The sequence below is a fragment of the Apus apus genome, chromosome 8, assembly GCF_020740795.1.
Source record: "Apus apus isolate bApuApu2 chromosome 8, bApuApu2.pri.cur, whole genome shotgun sequence".
NCBI classification, from domain to species: Eukaryota; Metazoa; Chordata; class Aves; order Apodiformes; family Apodidae; genus Apus; species Apus apus.
Genome location: NC_067289.1, coordinates 15,753,827 through 15,770,648, shown reverse-complemented (window position 1 = coordinate 15,770,648; position 16,822 = coordinate 15,753,827). Strand labels below are relative to the sequence as shown.

At 43.6% G+C, this 16,822-nt stretch overlaps 1 protein-coding gene across 1 annotated transcript in view; it reads left to right on the top strand.

Moving 5' to 3' along the window:
* Positions 1-16,822, top strand: part of LPP (LIM domain containing preferred translocation partner in lipoma) — a 323,116-nt gene that overhangs the window by 81,578 nt on the left and 224,716 nt on the right. The window contains 1 exon segment of the mRNA XM_051626360.1: positions 16,105-16,174. The gene's annotated coding sequence lies outside the window, so the exon portion shown is untranslated.

Below are 16,822 nucleotides of genomic sequence, written 5' to 3'. Positions count from 1 at the left end.
TGCCAGCCTTTTGAAGGTTGTTTTGATTTGCTGCTGGACACAGTGAGGACTCCTGGGGTATTATCTGAGGATTAAGTGCAACATTAAACATCGGAGCTGGCTTGTCAAAGAAAGGGCAGTTTATCAAAACATAATTTAAAACCAACAGTTTACTGCTAGCTACAGTAATTAATAAGGAACATGACAGAGCCCATCATTAATGTGCTTTGTTGTCTCAGCTTGCATTACTGCTGCTGGCAAGGCCAGCTTTTGAGGCTAATGAAGGACAGGGAAGAAAGAAATTTGTGCTGTTGTTAGCTGATGGTAATATTTCTCCAGGTCACACACTGTACTTACTGTGCATTGCATCTGATCACAAATCTCAAGCAGACATATCTGTCCAGTAAAAGCTGGTTTTCCAAGTTCTTGCTTACAGAGGCAAGAATTATTGTTCACACCAAGGTCACTCGGAGCTGACGACAAACGTTGGAATGGCAGAGGGGGGTGCATAGGCTGGTCTGGAGAGACTGGAGGAGGATGGGGAGGAAACATTTTACACCATCTGCAGTGGTCTGAATCCTGCTCAGGTTATTTGTGAGTAAAGGTAGTTGGCATCCAGTGGTGGTGGTTAGTGAACTCGTCTGAGGGCAGAAGAAAATGGAAGAGGCTTTTCCTATATTTTCTAATGGCTAAGCACCCAGATGAATGCAAGAGCTGGTGCAGTGTTGCTGATGGGAATCTCTGTTGGTGAGGAGGTTGTGTTTGGTTTGAGATGGGTCTCACTTCCTGGTAGCCCATCTTGAGCTTCCTGAGAGCCATATGATTCAGCAGAAGTTTTATTATCACACTAGTTTCCAGAGAGATGTTTGGAGCTGCTCCCAGCGCCAAGTTAAGCTGCAGCAGCAACGTGGATTCTTCTTTAGTGTTTTGGTGAGGGACAGGCCAGCTGATGGCTCTCCTAATGTGTATAAGAAGTTTGTGTTGAAATGAGCAAAATTGTTCCATGGTCTGGGTGCTATATCAAGTCTGTCTTTGCCTTCATTCCAAAGAAAGATTCCACAATGTAATCAAACTTTTAGAAGTACCTGGGTCTGAAGGGTTGTAGACAGGGATGGTGGTCAGGTCTCCTGCATGGAGATAGCAATGGGAAATCCACATGCCATTGAAATTTGACACACTTGATGCTCCATGGCCACTGTGATCTATTGTGACACTGATTTAGAAGAACATTTTTGGTTTCACACCCACCCTTGATTTAAGCATTTGGTCAAACAGCACTATCTGACCTGTGGCTGCCCACAGCAGCAGCATCTAACTGGGGCATTTTTATAGCAGAGTGTATTGTATTTCAGTTTTATTGAGCATTGTGACGGATGTTTTAAAGTGCCTGGTCTTAGCCCAGGTTTAGCTACTGCCATTTTCTTTTAGCATCAGGACTATCTGCAGGGAAACCAAAGGAACCAAGCTGGAAGGTTTCAGCAGTTCTGCTCCAGCTAGAACCAAGTAAGCAATATCTTCACAGTTCTCTCTGTGCATCTCTACCAAATGTGTCCTTTTTGGCATGCTTGATGATAAAATCAGAAAAATCCACTTCATGTTAAGATGACAGGGTAAATGGTACATTTGCTACTTTCATTTCCACGGCCTTGTTTCTAAGAGTTCTTGGTGTGTCCCTTTAGTCATCCCTGTTGCTGGCTGTAATGGATGGAGGGATGTATCTTGTGGGGGATTATATGGACCCATCATGGCCTTTTTTAGATTGCAGTGCTTGAGCTCTTTACTTATCCCATAAAGGAGCCTCTTGAACATTGACTAATCCCACTGGGGTTTATGCAGACTGGCTGAAAGCCAAGACCTCCCTGAGTGGGTGCACTTGTGTCTTGGCTTCTCTGAATTTTAGTTGAAGCAGCTGGATAACTAGGTAATGCACTGTTATACCATCAGTGTTAAATTCATACCAGAGGGGGCATGACAATTTTATGACTTAAAAGAATCTTTGTGTGCTAAGTACAAGGCTGGTCCAGAGAGATGCAGAACAGGGAAAGCACTGAGAAGTGGAGAGTCCTTAGTGTGTGTGCTCAGTAGGTTCAGACACCAGAGCTGAGTAGATGACTTGTCACAGGGTTGAAAACCGTGCTCTGGTGATTTACTTTTATTTTTCAGGAATACTTAGTGTTGTGGTTGTTTTGAGATTTTTGTTGTTGGATTGATGTTTGTGTTTTAGCAGAAGGTGAATTCTCTCTTTGGGACCTTCAGTATATTTGACAAAGATTCCTTTTTTCTCTTGAGAGCCACAGGCACAAGCACAGTCGAGGATTTTGGAGTCCAACACGTGGCTGGAAGCAGCTGTCTGGAAAATGAATGTTACTGACTAAAATGTCAGTGCTCTAGTCCATTGTGGAAAAGGTCAAAATGCTGTAAGAGGCATGGTTCTGTTTGATGCTGGAGTCAGCAGATTACCCATCCCCAGTATTTACAGTGTCCTTCCTGTTTGGAGGGTCCTTAAGAAATCTTAGACTGGACATTAGGAACATTTTTTTCACAGAAAGAGTGGTTAGACACTGGAATAGGCTGCCCAGGGAGGTGGTTGAGTCACCATCTTTGGATGTGTTTAAGGGTTGTTTGGATGTGGTATTGTTGGATATGGGTTAGGGGAGAACTTTGTAGAGTAGGGATCATGGTTGGACTTGGTCTTTTCCAATCTGAATAGTTCTATGATTCTGTGATGTATGCTAGAATTAGATTCATACTCTGCAGCAGGGAAAAAAAAAACCAACAAAACAAAACCAATCAAAAAAACAACAAACCCAGCCCTACATTTTTAGAATACTTTTGAAAATATTAATAATCTAATAATGGTGAATAGCACAATAGTGATCTGTAAACAGAGGCTCAGATGTTGCTCTTTGTCCACTGTGTGTAGTGCCTTGGGACTCTTGGCATGGATTGCAACTGAATTCTAGTTACTCTTCCAAACACAAAACTTGTCCTTTTCCCAAAGATGAAGCTGGTGTTTGCTTTTTCATGTCTATACGTGGGTACATGCTTAGGTAGACTTGGTAACAGTAAAGCTGTCTTCTGTGATTTTTTGCTGTGTTAGTGAGAAGTGTCTTCAGCAGGCTTTCCAGTATTTGTCAAAGGTCTACACAGGGTAATAAAATCTTATTGTTGGGAAAATTGGTCTAATTTTGAGATGGCGAGGTGTGAGAAGAAGATGCTTTACTGTAAATTGTAGGTAGATAACAACAGAAACTCAAATATTAGAAGAAACTGAGTATCACACAAACCACACACTTTCACATCACTAAAACAAGAGCTGTGCTCACACAGAAACATGAACCTCTTTGCAAACCACAGAAAGTAAAAGGGAGCACTCCTGTTTCATTATTGATCTAATTGCTCTTTTCTTGATGTGAGAATGGATATGAAATGCTCTTGAATATTCCAGCATGCACAAAAAAGACCATTACTTTTGGAAACTTTTAAAGGCACAACACATACTGATAAATAGCAAGGCCTTTTAATTCTGAGAGTTAGAACTACTTACCTAATGTCACCTAATGGTTCTTCTGGAACTGAATATATTAAAACTTTGATGAGAACTTTCCACTCAGGAGTCATAATACATGAAGAGAGCCTAGCCCGTATTTCCATGTGACTAATCAGTTTCGGAAGCTCCATTGGTGCAATCTTTGAAGTAAATCTCATTTTAAGAAAATGATCCTCTGAAGATTGGATACTTTGGGGAACCTCTGTGTCGGGCTCCTCCAAAGCTCCTTTCTAGCCCAAATTGCTCTGCAGTTCTTTGTGGTCTTTGCCTTTAGCTGTAGTCTCTTTCCTTTGGTTTACAATCTGATTTTAGGTCAAGTTTCCCAAGTAACTTGTAAGGTTGGGCCTATGGGACTTGTGCAAAACATGTGCAGTTAAAACCGTGCTGTGTTTGTGTGCGAGAACAAACATGCATAGGAATGAGGTTCCTGGAGCGATCCAGCGAAGCCGGGATGTGTTTCAAAGATCTGACAGTATAGTGAGGTGTGCTTTTCTGTGGAGGAACTGTGAAGGTGAGTGTCAGTCTGTGCTCACCTCCATGTTTTACAACACTCTTCCATTTATGATCTCCACCAGCTTTAATTCTCTGTCTGCTCCTGCCAGCTATTGCACCTCCTACTCTGCCAGGCTGAGCAGACTGGAGTCAGGCAAGCTCTCCGTGCTGGCTGCCAGCAATGCCAACTCCCTACCCCAGCTCTTCCTGAGGCTGCAGGCAGAGCTGAGGGATGGGGCTCCTTGCTTCTCCTTGACTTTTGCTACTGGCCTGCTCCAGTTGCACTGGGCAGCTTCTCTCTCCCTTAGCTTCTACAACTTGATAAGCGTCTATCTTACTGGACTTAGGACTCTCAGCTAGAACTGCACAGTTGCTGTTTTCTTGTGGTGGGTAGTTCATCCTAAATACTCAAGGGTGAGAGACAAGCAAGATACAACCTTTTAATGTAATGTTTTTGAAGCAGTTTGGTTCCTTTTAAGAACTAATTTTCGCTTCCTAAAGTCTCCAGCACTTCAAAATAGTCTAGAGATTTGCCGAAAAGGTCACTTCCAGCAGTAACTAACAATAAGAGGTTGAAAGAAAGAGCAGCTTCTCTTGATAGCTTATTCTTAAGACATCTCAATGGCTTGTTTGATGAATCAATGATGAATTTTTGTCTGAATCCCCTGGCAATTAGTGTAAAGCTCATATCTTGTAAAGCTGTAAATCGTCTTCAGCTCTTTGTAATTTTCCTTTCTTGTTTATTGATTTGTTGAGTATTGTCCCTCCCCCAGGAAAGCCAAATTAATTAGTTCTGTTTAAACCAAGATGAGGATGAGTCTCCAACTGGCAAGAATATGACTACGCAGTTGCGGGGGGGGATGACTTCTACAGGGACATGGCTGGATGGTAGTTGTACAAATCAGTGCATTACCATGCATGTTCCTTTTAAGGACATTTTCCCTTGAATTATCATACAGTCCCAAGACACTGAAAACAAACTTGCACAAACCCATCCAGAAGTCAGCCCCTCAGAAACACTGGGAACTGACTGGCTTTTGGTGTCTGTTGCTGAGCCAGTAGGAGAGGAGCTTGGCTTTTGGTTTAGGCAGATCAGGCCAACCCCTGCTTTGTTTGCACCAAGTTTTGTTTTGTTTCTGGAAAGGCAGCTGTATATAGAATACAACGTGGGAAAAGATTAAGTAAGCTCCTTTCAGAAAAGCTGTATCAGACATTTGCCAAAAAAAAGAAAAATATGATGATTTTGCTTGCTGTTTCCTCAGAGCTCAAAAACCATTATTTTGAGTCAAGGTGAATTGCTGATGTGCTTGCAGGATGAAACAGCTGTTTCTAAGATGCAGGTAAATATTCTGCAACCTTCCAGATGCTGCCAGGAGGAGAAGTAAACATTTAGCTCTGGAAATGGGTAGATCGCTTAATCAGGGTCTCCTCCTTGAAGGATTTCTGTATTTCTTGTTTGTTGGTATTTCAGCGTGTGAAAGGCCTGAGTTTGGGTTGAGTCTTCATTGACAAAGGCTGTATAACAGCTCATTATCTCCAGTGAGGTGACAGCATGGACCACAGGAATAACCTGTGGATGCAAAGAGTGAAGGGGCCAAGGAGAGAAGATGGCAGTGGTGCTTCTGTCAATGTCTCAGCAAAGCTGGTGATAAGCAACACCCTCTTCCTGAAGCAGTGTTGAATAGCAATCCTCTGCTTTCTTCCATACTGTTCCTAATAGTGGTTGAACATCACTGTGCCTGCTGGATGGGACTTGGAGAGAGAAGAATTGACTTACCCTGAACTCCAAGTGGAGAGAGCAGCTGTACTGGGGACAGGAAATCCTGATCCCTCAGTCCTATGGATGATAAGCAATTAATCTGTAATCCCCAGGCAGGTTCAGATATTTTACTCCTCTATCTCACCACCGTTTTTTGTAACCTTTTGAACCAGAAGCTGGAGAACACCAGCATATGAGAGTTTGATGTTTATCCTTTTTACAGCCCTTCTGTTCTAAGGATAATATTGTGTGTGCCTGATGTGGGTGCTCAGCCCCCCAAAAACTGTTTTGAATAATTTAAATAAAAATTAAACCACCTACTGCTTTCCAGGAGAGTGGCCTCATTTCCACCAAAGGGCTGTGCCTTCCTGAACTCTTGCTTTTTCTGCTCAATAGTGTTCTTCCACTCATCTTGAACTACAGCATAGTAGTCAGCTGAGTACCCACCCAGGGGTGACCATATTTCAGTGTCAGATGGAATGGTTCCTGCCTCTATGACCTTGGAAAAACATTTTGGGATCCTCTAGGATGGAAAATGTTATTTATTTTTTGTCTAGGCTGGTATTTTCACTGTGCTTTACTTCCATTGCTCCTGTTAGATGTGTTGATTTTCATTATATCTTCAGATAAAGCACATGTGAAATGGGCTTAGTTTTGTTTTCTTGCCAAAGGAGTGATTCATATTAAAATTGAAATGTTGTATTGCTCTAAGCCAACCTTCTCCCTGTGTGCTGATGGGAGGAGAGCGAGGTGCAGATGTGGACTGAGCAGAATGATTTTTCTATTACTGCATTTAGAAACTTTCCAAATGGCTTTTTAAGCAGATATGGGGACTTAACTGCCTGGCATGGGAGAATCCTGGTCTTGCATGTTTTAAGAACATGAGAAGAATCTGAATCTCATACCTTCTCTGTTTAGGCTGCAGAGCCATATGCTACCAGCAACATTGTTCAAAAAAAGAAAATTTATGATCCTTATTAAGTTGAGGTGTTTGAGGTTATTTTTTTTTGGTCATCTTTGTTAAAGAGTTCCTATAATTCCTCTTTATTCATAACACTAGTTTTTAAAGGAAGTTGCTTGCACTTATCTTGGAGCAGTGACTCTGCAAACACTTTCTGTGGCACAGCTGAGGCCATCAGCTCATGATCTTTGCTGCTACCTCATGCTTTCTTCAAAGGAACTGGTGGCCATGTGCAGAAGACAAGAGTTGTGCAGTCTAGTACACATTTCTGGGCTTGTTAGAAATGGACACTGATCAGTCCAGTCCAAAGTGGCTCGAGAAACTTTACCACAGGTACTCTAAAATAAGAAGAGCAGATACTGAGGTTCCAGCTGGGGCTTTGTATGTATTCAGAGCAGTGTTGCTCTGTCACCTGCATATCAAAGTGGGTGTCACTGTAGATTTTGTGGAGCTTACTGCCTGTTCCATGAACACCCAGGCTGATGTGATAGTGTATTTCCTGGAAATCTGTAAAATTTATCTGAGTATCTTCACCTTAAAGTGATCCATACTAACCAGACCTGCTTAAGAAGAGATTTTTTTGTGTTTTAACTTTACAGCTTAGCTCAGTCTGTTTTTTACCTTGGCTCTTCCAAGTTGGACTTTTGGCAGTATGAAATGATCCTTCACCAGTTGCCTTTTTCATTCCTATAGACTTAGTGAAACTGGTTGGATATTCCTCAGGTGCCCTGAGGTTTTTAGACAAATGTGGTATATGAAAAGATATTGACACTTTTAAAGTAGTACCTGCAGAGCCACTGAGCCTTGGATGATCTGTTGACTTTAATGGAATATCCATGGCTGTGTCCTTTACGTTGCTTTCACAGTTCAGTTACACCAACAGGCTGAGGACAGTGCAAGGATCAAAAATATTCAGCATTTTTGTTGGCATAAAGTTAGAATTTAGGCAAGAGACTCTCATGTCTGAGTGTAGGTTCGTTCACCACTGGAGAGCTGGTGAGACAAATGTGGGACCTTGGTTACACGTCATCTAAATACTTTGAAGAGCATTTGAGCTGGACTCACTGGCAATTAGCATGGGCTTGGCAGAAACTGGAACTAATGCTGTTTCCACAGAAACTGTTTGCATAGTCCAGTTGTGCCATGGGGAAAACTGCCATTAGCAGGTAGAACAAGTGGAGTCTTGAGGTGGTGTCTGTGCATTGATTGCCCTTACAGCTCATGCCATTGATGGCACAGTTAGCAACACTAGAAGTGAGAGCACAGCTCTCTTGTCTCCTGTACTGGGTCTGTCACCCATACACTACTGTCTTTCACCTATTTGCCATAATAATTACATATTTTTTTTTAAGCAGTTGTTAGGGTTTGGGAGCTTTTAGCTGCATTGCTTTTGAAAACCTGGGCCCTGGAGTGGTCCAGGGAGATGTGACTGTCTCTCTGCTCTTCACAGTCATCTTTGGTTGGATGAGGCAGTTTCTGCCACAGTTTTCTGTGGACAGGCTGATGCAAAGTGCAGCCTGTTGTAAGCTCAAGTGGCCCATGTGAGATCAACAGCCCAACTGACACAATAAATTGTATCTAAGAATTTGTTAAATAAAGTAATCAATGAATACTAGAGGGTACCTGTTGGTCCCCATAACCTGTGTTTCTGTTCAGAAGTTGGGCAAAGTGTCTCCTGTCTGTTTGATGGAGCCTGGGAGCTTGTGAGTGGGTGGCGTGGGAACTGGGGACACTTGAGGATTCGTATAGAGATGCAGAGTTGCTCCCTGGGGCAAAAAAATAAATGTATGATTCTTGGCCCTAGAATGAAGAAAACAAGACGCTGTGGACTTGTTGCAACCCGTGCAGTCTGTGAATGTTCTTGTCAGATGCTGCTGTCACATAAGTAATTTTATTGCCAAAGGGCAGACAATGAACTAATGAAGTGGGAGAGAAGACTACTTATTGCAGGGCTATGTGTTGTGAAAATCCATGCACCGAGTGTGGAGTTCTTCACTTTCTGCTTCTACATTATTTAATTATGTCTGTTATTTTTGGGGCAGGGGAGGAGAAGGGCTGATGGTGCAGGAGGTACATCTGTCTTGTCCAAGAGAGACCGCATGTTCAGATGAGAAGGCATTATGCATACAAAGCCTGAAATTAGCCCTTAAAATAGCACACACCACGTCATTGTTATGTACTGCAAATACCTTGATAAGAAACAGTCTGATTGAAGTATTGAGCTTGTTGTAGTGGATCTGCTGTGACTCACCAGAAAATTGAAAGTCTTGAGACAAAACTCATCCCCCTTCAGCCTTTTTGGAAGAGACAGGAATTAGTCTTAGATGGGAAGTAATTAATTGTTCTGTGGTTGTCATAAAAAGGTACCAAACAACAAGTTCGTACTGAAGTATTTATATCCTAAGCCCTGTCTTGTGAGCTCTGCTATCAAGAGTCTCCATCAGACAGACAGTGAAATAGAAAGTTCTCTGGAATAAGCAGCACTTCCACCTACCTGTGTTTAAGTGAGAGCGAATGAAGGTGAGCTGGTAGGCTTCGTGCTGTAATAAGACATTTACTAAGATGATGGCTGCAGGCTACAAATGCCGTTTCTACTTTGTCTGTCTGTTCAAGGCAAACATTAAAAAAAAGAAAAAAAACCCTCTACCTCAGTAAAGTCTGTAAGACTATTAATCCCCAGTGTGCTCCATGAATATTAACTTCTCTGATGTCACAACACCCCATGGATGTAGGTGACGTGTATGTGCAGCCTTCTTCATCCACCTGAGAAACTGAGGCAGTGGGAAGGAGTTTAACTGAGGCTTCTGGCTTTAGACTTGGGCAAAATCCTGGGCAGCAGCCTGGCTTGCCAGTGAGCAGGATGGAGCTGTGCTTGGCAGGAGCATGGGAGTTCTGACTTTCAGGGGCTAATCCCATAAATTTAGGGTTTCCTTTGGTGAGATTTGCTGCCTGCTGTTGCAGAAAGCACTGCCCTGCATGCTGGAGTCAGAGGGAGTATTGACACGGCTGGTAGGGGTGGATGGTGAAGGGATGAATGTGTGCAGGAATATATGTCTAATTTAGGGATGTTGCTGGGAATCCAGATCTTGGGAAGAGAAAGAAGAGAATCAAGATGATCAAATACCTGTTTAAAAAAAAAAAACCCAAACAATGCCCAAGGAAAAGGAGCTTGATGGCTTTGTGTTTGTCTGCAGTGAAGTCATGGCAACAGAGCACTCATTTAGCAAAATTAACTGTTTCTCTATCTTACAAAAAACCCCACACAAATTAGATGAAAATGATGCTCGGGAACATCCTTTTATCTCAACCAAATGAGTCCATTTGTGCCAAAGCAAAGGAGTCATCCTGAGGAGTTTGCTCCAGAGAGCACATGCTTTATTAGAACAGAATGTAATAGTTGTCCCAAAGCCATAACTGTAAGAGCCTGATGCCCTAGGCGAGCACTTTCGGTAACAGGAAAACCAAAGTCAGGTTCCTGCACCCGTATGATGTTCAAACATGTGTATTGGAGCATGATTTTTTGCTTTCGATTGTTTGGGATTTCAGCTCAGCTGAGCTCTGGGTACAGCTTTCAGAAGGGCTATAATCTCTTTGAAGTTCCTTATGGGTAATCCTTAGTTTCAAAATTGTTCAGGCACCTAGGGATGAAATGCTGATACTGCCTCACTTTGTGTGTACCCAAATACTTGTAAAAAACCAATTTCCTTTAAGTTTCTTTGACTTTAATTGAGACATAGGCTTCTTTGTGCCTAAGCCTCTTTGTTAGCTCCTAACCTTAGTAGTATTTGAAATAATTCTCACACAAACTCCGGAAATAGCACTTCTGTGTTACTTCTGTATTGATGTTCACTGCCCATCTCTGTGCACGGACTGCTCTGTGAAGCAGTATGCGAGGGTGATCCACATGGTGACTGTGTTGGTAGGCACAAAAGCTCATTTTATATCAGCAAGAATCTTATATTTGGAATTCGGAAATTGTTCGCGATGAGCGGGGGCAAGTTCCAGGGGAAACAGAACCATAGAATTGCTTAGGTTGGAAAAGACCATCAGGATCATCAAGTCCAACCATTAACCCTACTCTACTAAGTCCAGCACTAAGCCATATTCCCAAGCACCACATCTAGATGACTTTTAAACACATCCAGGGATGGTGAGTCAACTACCTCCCAGGCAGTGTGTTCCAATGTCTGACAGCCCTTTCAGTGAAGTTCTTCATAATGTCTAGTCTAAATCTCCCTGGTGCAGCTTGAGGCCATTTTCACTTGTTCTATCACCAGTTACTTGTGAGAAGAGACCACCTCTTTACAACATCCTTTCAGGTAGTTGCAGAGGGCAATGAGGTCTCCCCTCAGCCTTCTTTTCTTCAGACTAAACAGCCCCCATTCCCTCAGCTGCTCCTCATAAGACTTATTCTCAAGGCCCTTCACCAGCTTCATTGCCATTCTTTGGACACTTTTCAGCACTTCAATATCTTCCTTGTATTGAGGTGCCCAAAACTGGACACAGTATTCAAAGTGTGGCCTCACCAAGGCCAAGTACAGAGGGACAGTAACCTCCCTGGTCCTTCTTGTCACACTATTTCTAATACAGGCCAGGATACCATTGGTCTTCTTGGTCACCTGGGCACACTGCTGGCTCATATTCAGCTGCCTGTCAATCAGCCTCTTTCTGCTGGACAGCTTTTCAGTCACTTTTCCCCAAGCCTGTAGCGTTCTATGGGGTTGTTGTGGCCTAAGTGCAAGACCTGGCATTTGGCTTTGTTGAAGCTCATATAATTGACTTCAGCCCATTGATCTAGTCCAAGTCTCTCTGTAGATCAGCACTTCTTCCCAGCTTGGTATCATCTGCAAAGTTACTGAGGGTGCATTCTATTTCCTCATCAAGATTGTTGATAATGATGTTAAAAATAAGTGGTCCCAATGCTGACCTCTGAGGAACACCATTTGTGAGCAGCCACTAGCTGGATTTAACTCCATAACTCCGTTTCCCACCACTCTCTGGGCCTGGCCACCCAGCCAGTGTCTTACCCAGCAGACTATGTGCCTGTCTAAGCAATGAGCAGACAGTTTTTTCATCACAATGCTGTGGGAAACGGTGTCAAAGGCCTTACAGAAGTCAAAGTAGACAACATCCACAGCCTTTCTCTCACTGACCAGGTGGGTCATCTTTTCAGAGAAAGAGATTGAGGTTCATCAAACAGGACCTTCCTTTCATAAACCTGTGCTGACGCTCTGCCTGGAGGGAGGAGAGCAAGCAGGTGAGGGTGGAAGTGCAAATCCAAGGTGGTTGCACATGAGATTTTGTGAGAAGCTTTAGAGGAGTAACAACTCGCATCTCAGGGTTTTTCCAAACAGGAATGCTCCCAAGTTAGGCAGCCCTAGCCCCACAGGTTGTCCCAGCACACGTGGCAAATAAGCACGGCAGAAAAGCCTGAGCGACTGTTGCCAAACGACTGGGAAGATGGAGCCCACAATGTCTGTTGTGTCTGAGATCTCTGTTAAGTCTCTCACATCCTTCCTCAAGTTTAGTTTTCCAGTGGAGGCTGTTGCAGTAATGAGAATGTCTCCCATCTGCTCCTCACATGGCTTGGCACATTTAGCTAGAATATATATATATATTTATTGTGGGGTTAGCCAGTGGTAACCATGACAATTAGACTTATCACGCAGCATTTTTTTCCCTCCTCGAGTCAGTTTGAAATGCTGACAATTAAATAGATACAGTACACTTTAGAGATCCATCAGTCTCTTTGTTGTCTTGACAACCAGAGTATATTTAGAAATGTAACAAGTACATGGAGTTCAATTGCACTTTTTCTAAAACATAGTTTGGTAGCTTGAGAATTTAGTCTGTTGTTTGTAGATCCAGGTGCTTACTTGACCTGTGCATGATTTCCTCTTTGGTCTCTCTGGAAAGCTGCTACATAGTGGGGAGACTATGGCTGCTATGCAGTGGGGAGACTTGGCTGGTAGAAAGAGGGTCCTTGTCAGCAGGGATCAAACCTGCCCACTGCTTGTTGGAGATGGTTGTGCATGGCAGCCTCTTGGGTGAGAGGCTGGCAGCCCCTGCCTACTTGGTACTGGCTGTGCTAGCCTCCTGGGTGCTCATGGTGCCCTGTACACCTGAGTATTTGTGTTTTGGCTATTCATTTGCAGTGCAAGAGTAACGTGTGTGATTGTCCCATATCTGCTATTCCTGCAGATCCAGCTCACCAAAAGGGACTGGGGAGCAGCAAACAGTGTTTCTGAGCATCCTCTCCTCTCCCAGAAGAGCAACTGGGATGTGTCGCTCCCATCAGCTGACATCCCAACCCAAGACATGGGTTGGCACCACAGTGCCCTGGTTACATTCTTAGCAGGACCCACTAGTGCCTCTGCCTTGCCTAACATGCTGCCTCGCAAAGCTGTTTCTGAGGCAAGAAACACACAAACTTGAGGATCTCAGAGTATTTTCCTGGCTTTGGTGATGAATGAAATGAAAATCAGGCAAGGAAATAGCTCAAATGTTTCCCACCACTCCTCTGTCTGGCTGGCCTGAGTTGTCATGTTGGTCAGGGCTGCCCTTTGGAAGGCTCACAGGTCAAGGAGCTGCTAAAAAGGGCTTCTTTGTGATGAGATATTGGTGTTTTTTTCTAATCAGCACCTGAACCCTGGGGCAGTGCTTGGGATGCTTGTAAAACTAGTCAGTGACATTGCTCTACTGCTGGGGAGCACAATCAGCACAAGCCACTGGGTTGCTTTATTACAGTGGGGTAAGGAAGGTTCAAGGGATAGGAGTCCGACTTGAGCTCAGCTGCTATGGCCAGCCATGGACAACAAAGTGCATCTGTATTTCATGGCGTGCATGTTGTTGTTTGTCCACTATACCCTGAAATATAAAGGAGGGTTTTACTAGCATGATTTTGCTTCCCTCATCCCTGTGTCTCTTTTAAATTCATTACCTATCAAATAACCTGGGTGATGTTTCAGTGTGTGCACAGCTCAGTTTCATTTTTCTGTTTTCTTTGCTCCCTCCATTTTACCAATTTCCCCATGAGAATCCAAAATCAGTCATATCTCCACTCCAGCTTTGTTTGTAAACTGTTAAAGTGTCTTTTTCAAGTGTTTAATAGCTGCTGGGTTTTATTATTAAAAAACAGCTACCAGAACCCAGCAATGCTCATGAGTTTTCCTGAGTGCTTTAAACAAGTCATCCCAATCAATCTGACAAAGCTAATGGTCTTCTGTTAGAAGATATTTAGCTGGAGGTTGGGTGAGCTTTAATGTTTGTGGATCTGTAGATGCTGAACCAGACAAAATCAGAGTATCTCCAATTTCAGTGGAGCTGTATCTGTTTATTACAACTGAGGCTTAGGCAGTGCTTTAGATGCAAATTACAAACTCTCTGAAGTTAAGTGGGGTTTTGATTTAATTCCTGGAAGCAGTAATGTCGGCAAAGAAGCAAAGACCTGAGACCCACATACCCTGAAGTCTGTAACTTTGGGTTGCTCTCTTTCTTTTGCTGTCAAGATCAGATTCCCTTGATTTGGGCTAGTAATTAAAATGCAGCTTCTCTTCAGCATCTCCCAAAGGCAGGCAAAGACAGTGGAAGTGCAGCCTATGGAGATTATACATATATCTCTACATACTTTGCAGAAAATGTCAGTAGTTATGCTGGTCTCTCAGAGCTGCTTGTGGTTGGGCTGTTGACCTGGAGCTTGTGCTTTCCGGTTCCAAAAATGCAAAGGCTCTGCTGCTGAGTTACCAGGCTGTGACGCAGAGAGGGCTGGGATCTCCTTTCTCCCACTGTATTCGTGTCCATGTGGCAGCTGGGAGACACTGACCACCATTCATCATCCCCACTGTGTGTGGCATAAGTGATTCACCATGCATTCATTTCTGGTCATATGAGGGGCATTAGTTTAAAGCAGGCTTGATGCATAGGTTGGCATTAGCTATTTGAAGTCTTCAGTCTGAAAGCAACATCAAACAGGGAGCAGAAAATGTATCATGCACAGAAAATCTCTGGGATTTGTTTCCCCCTTTGAGAAATAACAATAATAGTAAGTTCCAAACTGTTTGCATGTGCTGCTGCTCTGTGGTCAGGACACCTGTCTGCCTCTTTGCTGTTGCTTGATATGGGCTTACAGTGCTTGCAGAAATGTTAACATGAATTTTTTGTGAAGGCAAATATGAAAGGAATATCCAATGTCTGTGTGGGCAGGTCTTCAGCAAATTTCCCTGTGCTTCTTGTGCTTTGGTGTGGATCTGAAGCAACTGCTGTGGTTCTGCTCCCCTTCCAGACCAGGAGGGCCAAGCTGCTGCCCTACCAGACCCAGGTCTCCTGGGAGCAAGGGCAGCTGGTGGTGGGGCTAGTGGGTTTCAGCTTGGCTTCCTGAAAAAAGAAAAAATATATATATGTATGTATGTATGTGACTGGCTAGATATGTTTCTCCTCCCCTCTCTTTAATGATTTTTAACTCCTTGTCTGATCTGTTTGTTTAGAGATAACCAGGCTACAGGAAAATAGGGGTGAAGAAGCAGGTAGGAGGAGCTGGGGTGACCTGGGGCAGCTGGCAGAGCTGAGGCAGGCGGAGATGGACTGGACCTTTCACTAATCATCACTAGTATTTTTTAAACTTCATTAGTTCTTCTGCAGGACAGAGATGAAAGGAAATAGAAAACACCAGGATAGGCTCAGATATCAATAAGCTGGAAATATGAAAAGCTATGGGTTGAAAATAGCTTGTGGTAACTTAGAAAACCTCAGTTTTCTTTTTAACTGGGCATCTTTGGATGCACCCAAAAGGAAACCAGGCCTGGAGGTGGATATAGGGTTTGGCCTGTCTCACAGTTTTTGTACATTTGCTGTGTGTTTAATGCATCCCATCTCAGCTCCACTGCTTCTTGGTGATCTTGCTGCAGACCCAATGCTGTGGTGGTGGCTCACCATTGCCCTGAGCAGTGGAGAAGGCTTGGGAAGAGGCTCTTTAAACATGACAGGCAGAAGAGTGTCTGGTCAGGCTTTGAAAGAGACTTTGTTACCTGCAGCCTTTATGTCAGTGCCTGTCACCACCTTTGCAGTGATTTAAAACAAGTAGCTTCTCCCCCCAAAAAACATCAGTTACTCCAACACTTGCTCAGATGTAATCTGTCCTGCCAGTGTTTAAAAAGCCTTATATGGGTTAAACCAGGGAGAGGCAGACCCATGAGTTGTATCAGAGGGGGGAAAAAACTCTGTGGTTTGCTCCACACAGGATGGCAGCTGGTGTTACAGGCCCATTTTGGGATATTTTCTTGGCCAGGTGTCACAGCCAACTTGATTTACTTTTTGTTTTTATGATGAGCAAAATGTTGATTCTGACCTTTCTGTTTGTACCCACAGAGGTCCCTTGGAAGATCCTGTCTGTACATCTGTCTGGGTGCCTGACAGGGACTGACTGCCTTGCTTCCAGGTGAGGAATAGATCAGATCCTGAGGCTTCTGCCAAATGATGAGTTTAGAGAGAGCAGGAAGAACCTGGGACCACATTTAGTCATTCAAGTGATAGGGATTTCATCAAAGCTTGGGGTGATGGGAGGCCAGGCTAACCCAGGAGGCTGCAGGTGGTTTTACTATTTCTGGGTCCAGGCCTGGAAGCAGCAAGTGTGCAGGTCCTCTTGGGAATGAGGGTGCTGCATGGCAACAGTGGTGTGGTCCTGTGGGCCATATTACTTAGACTTCTTTTTGAATGAGACTTTCCTGCTGTGGACCGGAACTCACTCTCTGTCCATGCCCTGTCTCTCTGAAGCCTGGATACCCTCCCAGCTGAGGATGGAAAGCTGACTTTGTTACTAGCTATAATATATCTGTGCTTTACTGGACAGAAGCAGAAAAGTATGTAAACCTATTAAAAATAACATGAACTTCATTTGAGGAGCAACTCAATTCATTCTTCAGAATTCCTGATTCTGTCAAATACACTGGAGATGTTTAGCTGTGACTTAAGGATCCCCAAATTCTTGTAGGATGCCCTTGCCAGGTTATGTGTAGGACATGAATTGCTTTTGATCCTCAATTTGTATCCCTCCTTCCTTCCTTTACTCTCTTCTTCTGGTTTTTTT